General features: G+C 50.2%; 1 protein-coding gene across 4 annotated transcripts in view; it reads left to right on the top strand.

Annotated features, from left to right (window-relative positions):
- The first annotated feature begins 3,069 nt into the window (after positions 1-3,069).
- FOXN2 (forkhead box N2) overlaps positions 3,070-6,000 on the top strand; it is a 67,238-nt gene continuing 64,307 nt past the window's right edge. For 2 of the 4 annotated variants that reach the window (XR_010319471.1, XM_064277123.1), the window contains exon 1: positions 3,071-3,226. The gene's annotated coding sequence lies outside the window, so the exon portion shown is untranslated. Of the gene's footprint in view, positions 3,227-3,368; positions 3,496-6,000 lie in introns of those variants that run through there. The other 2 variants (XM_064277124.1, XM_064277125.1) reach the window with 2 other exon arrangements.

The following is a 6,000-nucleotide window of genomic DNA, read 5'->3' as shown; positions in this document are numbered from 1 at the left end:
CAATGATAAATGCATTTAAATGTAAACACATAAACTTGAGTGACTATCACTTTTCAGCCTAAACACGAAGGCATTTTAAAAATATATTTGCTGACACATTTGCAGGGGTGGATGACTCAATAGGCAAGGTAAGCATGGTGCTTGCCTTGCTTACCAGATCATCCGTAGTAAATAATTTCACTTTTTTTTTTTTTACACCACATCAAAGATTCTGCTTCTAGGAATTGCTGGCATCTGTCTCTCTCCCAACCTCACAGCTCCTTCCTACAGAATCGAAGCCTCTTTTCAAATTTGCAATCCCTGATAGGGGCAGATGACCCAGTAAGCCAGGTAAGCATGGGTTTACTTGTGCTTACTTACTAATCTGTAGTGAACAATTTCACATGGGTTTCACCAGATGTGGTGAAACCAGAGGCATAACTGGGGAATGGCGGGTATGGCAAGTACTGCACCAGCCTTGGGCACATAGTGTCACTGTGCAGTTTCTATTTACCTGGTACAGCCAGCGGCATATCTATAGGAATGGCTCACATGGCAAGCACTGAAATTGTGTCCCTGTCCAAACATCTGACATCCCTCTTTTAGATGACTTTACCATAATATCAGCTCAAAAATACAAGTCTAGTTTGTTAATCTTTTAATTAGTACATTACAGAGCTTGAGGAAGGATGTTTTATTGACTATGCAAAGGCATTCGACTGTGTGGATCATAACAAATTATGGATAACATTGTGAAGAATGGGAATTCCAGAACACTTAATTGTGCTCATGAGGAACCTGTACACAGACCAAGAGGCAGTCGTTCAAACAGAACAAGGAGATACTGCATGGTTTAAAGTCAGGAAAGGTATGCGTCAGGGTTGTATACTTTCATCTACTTATTCAGTCTGTATGGTGAGTAAATACCCAAGAAGCTGGACTATATGAAGACGAACACGGCATCAGGACTGGATGAAGACTCATTAACAACCTGTGATACACAGATGACAGAATCTTGCTTGCTGAAAGTGAAGAGGACTTGAAGCACTTACTGATGAAAATTAAAGACTACAGCCTTCAGTACAGATTACACCTCAACATAAAGAAAACAAAAATCCTCACAACTGGACCAATAAGCAACATCACGATAAACAGAAAAGATTGAAGTCATCAAGGATTTCATTTTGTTTGGATCCACAATCAACACCCATGGAAGCAGCAGTCAAGAAATCAAACAACGTACTACATTGGGCAAATCTGCTGTAAAGACTTCTTTAAAGTGTTAAAAAGCAAAGATGTCACTTTGAGGACTAAAGTACACCTGACCCAAGCCATAATATTTTCAATCGCCTCCTATGCATGTGAAAGCTGGACAATGAATAAGGAAGATCCAAGAATTGATGCATTTGAACCGTGGTGTTGGTGAAGAATATTGAATATACCAAGAACTGCCAGGAAAACGAAAAAATCCGTCTTGGAAGAAGTATAGCCAGAATGCTCCTTAGAAGCAAGGACGGTGAGACTTCATCTCACGTACTTTGGACATGTTATCAGGAAGGATCAGTCAATGGAGAAAGACATCATGCTTGGTAAAGCAGAGGGTCATCGGAAAAGAGGAAGACCCTCAGGGAGATGGATTGATACGGTGGCTGCAACAATGGGCTCAAACAGCAATGACTGAGAATGTCGTAGGGCTGGGACGGTGTGTCATTGTACGCAGGGTCGCTCTATGCGTTGGAACCGACCTGATGGCACCTAACAACAGCTCTGTTTTTGAGGTTGCAGACACAGAAATTCAGAGATTTAATTATTCATGTCATAATGATAATAGCACATTGGTGTCTTTTTGGTGTCTTAGCTGTGCTGCTTACTGTATATTTGACAAGTTATTTTTCTACATCTCAGTTTTATCATTTGTAAGGTGGGAATTCATAAGGGTGAGGATATGGTTGGCAGCTTTAACAAAAACAAAAAAATGACAAGAAAAGTATCCCACACGGGGCATTTTTAATACTAAAAAGTTATTCAATGTTTATCTGAAATTTAGTTTTAACTGGTATCCTGTGTTTTATCTGGCAATCCTATGTGACGATTATGGTTGGTGGCACACTAGTTAACGCTGGCTGCTAACTGAGAGTTCGGTGCTTCGAATCCACCAGTCGTTCTGCGGGAGAAAAGATGTGGCAGTTTCCTTCAGTAAAAGATTACAGCCTTGGAAAAGCTATGGGGAAGTTCTATTGTCCTGTAGGATCACCGACTGGGTGGTAATGGGGTTATGGGTATACCTGTGAAAGGATTTAGCACAGCCCTAAGCATCTGGTGAATATTCAAAACATATCACGTTTAGTCAGATGAGTCCAAGATCCATTTTTTTCCCACCACAAACACACTGAGTACAATTTTGGTCTAAAATCCCGCTCAAATGACAGCAATAATACTTTAAGTTTATACTAATGCGGTAAAGTTTATAAAACGCGTTAAGGATTTGGGGAACCCGGAGGAGCTCGGGCTACGGGGGTCAAAGGTCGCCTCTTAGCTCTCCAGGGCCGTCGCTGCAGCCCAGGACAGGAGGCTGCTCAGACCCGCCGGGGGGCCGCCCTCGCCCCGCCCCGCCCCGCCCCGCGCCAGCCGACCACTCAGCGGCCGCGCCACGCCCCCGCCGCACTCCTATAGGTCCATCCCGGGACGGGCGCGGCCTTTTCATTTTCCCGCCTTCCTCAGCCCCTTCTCACCCCGAAACCCGCACTAGCCCACAAAGTCTCCGCCCTGCCTTCCGTGCGGGCCCCGCCCTTCCGGACACGGCAGTCCCCCAGTCGCTGATGCGGGCAGCCGGCGGGTCGGGACCCCTCCCTCCGGTAGGAGATGGGAGGAGACCGGAGGGGTGGGTGGGCCGAGCCCCTTTCCCAAGAGTCGCGGGAGGCGGGGACTGGAGGGTGGGGAGGGGCGGGGCCGAGAAGGAGGGGCGGGGCGGGCGGGAGGGGAGGGGCGGGTCGGGCGGGAGGGCGGGGCCAATCGCCTAGGCGCCGCGTTGCCATGGCAGTGGGGGAGGGCGGAGGGAGGGGGAGGAAGAGAGCGGGAGGGGGATGTGGTGCTGCTTTGGCCGCCACCGCAGCTGCCGCTGCCTGCTCGTTGCCGCGTCTTCCCGGAGGCGGCTGCTGGAAGCCGCCGGGAGCAGCTGCGGGGCTCTGCCATATTGTGTCTTCCCCTGGCCGGCCCTTGCCTTCCCCCTGCGGCGGCCGAGCTGACGGTGAGTCCCGGCCGGCGCCGCTCGGCAGCTGCGCTCCCCGCCCTGGCCCGCGGCGCCGCTCCGGGGCGCTGAGGCAGCGCGTGCGGCCAGCGCCGGGCGTGGGGCGCGGAGGCAGCCGTCCCGTGACGCGCCCGGACATTTTTGTTCTGTGAGGAATTGGCGCCGGCGCGGGGGTCTCCCGGGCGCGTGGCTCGGGTGGCGTGCGGGCCCTGGGGGTGTGGAGCCGAGGCGAGTGTGGCCCCACGAGGAGTTGGGAGTTTTCCGGAGAGGTAACGTCAGCCGGGAGGGGGTGCCGGCTCCCCGGAGGGCTCGGAGGCGGCCCCCGGCAGGCGAAGGGCTCCCGTCAGGGCAGGGTCCGCTGTCGGCGGAAGTACCCGCGGCCCTCGCGAGCCGCCGCCGCCGCCTGGGAGCTGAGCCCGACGTGCCGGGCGCGGGGTCCTCGTGCGGCCCCAGGGGGGAGTGCCCGGGCCCGGCCGAGTAGTGGCGGGGAGGCGCGGGGCGCGGCCGGGAGCGAAGTTCGGGCGGCGGGGGGCGGGGCGCGGCCGGGAGGTGGGCGACCGCGGGCCGACAGCGGGCGTCCTGGGCCCCTCGGCGGGTGGCCGTCGTGCTGGGTGGGAGCGAGGGTCGCGGCGGTGCGGAGCGGACACTTCCTGTTTGCCGCCCGCTCGGGGCCCGCGGTTACCGCTGCCCCTCAGGCGTCGTTTTCCGGGCGAGGTGAGGGGCCGCGGGAGAGCGGTCGGGGCGTGTGGGAGGCCCCCCTGCCTCCCGGTCCGCCCCGCCGCAGGCAGCCCGGAGGCCGGCGGGGCTGGGAGGGGACGCGGCCCGGGCGCGCGGTGCGCTCCGCTCCACTCCTCGCTCCGCCCCTTCGCCCCGCGCCTTCTTCCTCCGCAGCGCTCGGGAGTTGGGTGCAATTCCAGTGCGGTCTCGAGGTCTTCTCGGTCCTGATTGCTACTTTAAAGTCTCTTTAAAGCAGCCCCTGTAGTTCATTTTCTCCTTGGTGGGGGAAGGCTTCGCGTCTAAAGAAATGACACAGACTTTTATTCTTCTACCCCAAGTGCGAGGGAGCGGGAGGAGGGCGGTTTAGTTCCTGGTTAGTTTGGTGCTGCTTCTCCGACCGTCCTTCTGATTGTGACAGCCACGTGGTCGGCTGAGCGCAGCCCGGTGCTTCGGCGGCACTGGGATCTGGGGCTTCGGTGGTAGCCGGGGGCTTTGCAAGCTTTGCATCTCCGTTTATTTTGGCGCTTCTGAGTTGGGGAAGTGGAAAAATCGGCACCGTTTGCACGCAGTGTATCTTTGTTCCGTCTTAATCTTAAAACTTAATTCTGTCCCCTTGGAGTTAACTTAAGGTATCTTATTGACATTTTTTGCCTTCCTCTGCCGTTTCGATGATTGATCTTTAAAATCTCAGCAGCAGTATTAGGCACTGTCAATTAGGCGCTAAGCCCATGGTTCTGGGGAATAGAATAGTACGTTATGGAGTTTCCCAACCCTGGAAAACAATCGTTTGAATTTCAGAATCATCAATAAGAGGTTCAAGTGTAATCAGAAATAATCACATTCAGGAGGCTTTCTTACTGGTAGTTTTATAAAAATCTCACTTATTTTCTTTTTACATAAAAATCGTGACCCGAAAAGATAATATATTACCAATGAAAAGCTTTTTTAGGGATGAAAGAAATACTCCATATAAATTTAGGTATGTGCACTTTCTTAAGCTTTTTTTGGAAAAGTATTAATACAGCAGTAGTTGATATGAATGTTAACACGAATAGATTTCAGTTAAGGAAATAAATTTAATTTTTATATAGTACAGTAAAAGGTAAAAGAGTTGAAGGTAAGATTTTAAAAAAGAAACTTTTGGAGAGTTTGGAAAACTTTAAAATTTAAATCAAATCCGTGGTTACTAATTTCATCAGGCTTCATTTCGTGCTTGCTTTGGTGGATTTGAATGATTTCAGTAACGTGTTTTTGTTTGAGTTAGTTTTGTTTGCAGAATGCTGAACCACAGGGAACATTTAGAATATGTAGATAATTTAAGTTTTAGCAGCACTATTCAAATTTTTAAATTACACCACAACAGTGCTAAATTAATAAAATATTGGAGAGGCGCTCTGGCCTTCAGTGCAGAAAAGATAATACAATTAAGAAATGAGTGTGTATGTTGGCCACTGGGAGCAATGCCTAGTTGAGAAAGGAAAGTAAATGTGGTGACGAAATACCTCATGTAAAGCAGGAAGCACTAAAAATACGCCGAAGGATATGCTGGAGTGCTATTGGTTGTGGGAACCAGCTATCAAAACGAAGCGTTGAAAAGGGCTGCCCTTAGTGTTTTAACTAATTTTCTCTCTAGGTGTGAATTTTCCTTATGTCCTTTTGGTTGCTTTTAGACTGTTGTCACTTTGGCCACCGGGTTTTGCATAAATAAATGCAAAAAGAGGTCCTCAAAAATAGCTTTGAGCGCCCAATGCTTTACTAATTCCTTAAGGAAGGAAAAGAGGTCTTAAAATTTGACCCCTATTCTTAGGTTGGAGAGACAAGATTAACATAGATTAAAAGAAAAAGTTTACAATCTGAGAGGACATATTTTAGGAGTTAAATTGTATGATGCAGGCAGGTACTGTAAGAATTGAGAGGGAAACCTTAGAGGGTTTGAGTAGATGGGGCTGAGGGGGGACTCCTTGGAGAAAACAAGGCCCTTGCCTTCTAAAGCCTCATCTTTGCATTACTCGCCTTAGGTTACGGTTCCTGAGGATGATACCACTCTAATGACCAAA

This window comes from Loxodonta africana, chromosome 26, assembly GCF_030014295.1.
Source record: "Loxodonta africana isolate mLoxAfr1 chromosome 26, mLoxAfr1.hap2, whole genome shotgun sequence".
NCBI classification, from domain to species: Eukaryota; Metazoa; Chordata; class Mammalia; order Proboscidea; family Elephantidae; genus Loxodonta; species Loxodonta africana.
Note: the sequence above shows the minus strand (reverse complement) of the source record. Positions and strands in the feature narration are given on the sequence as shown.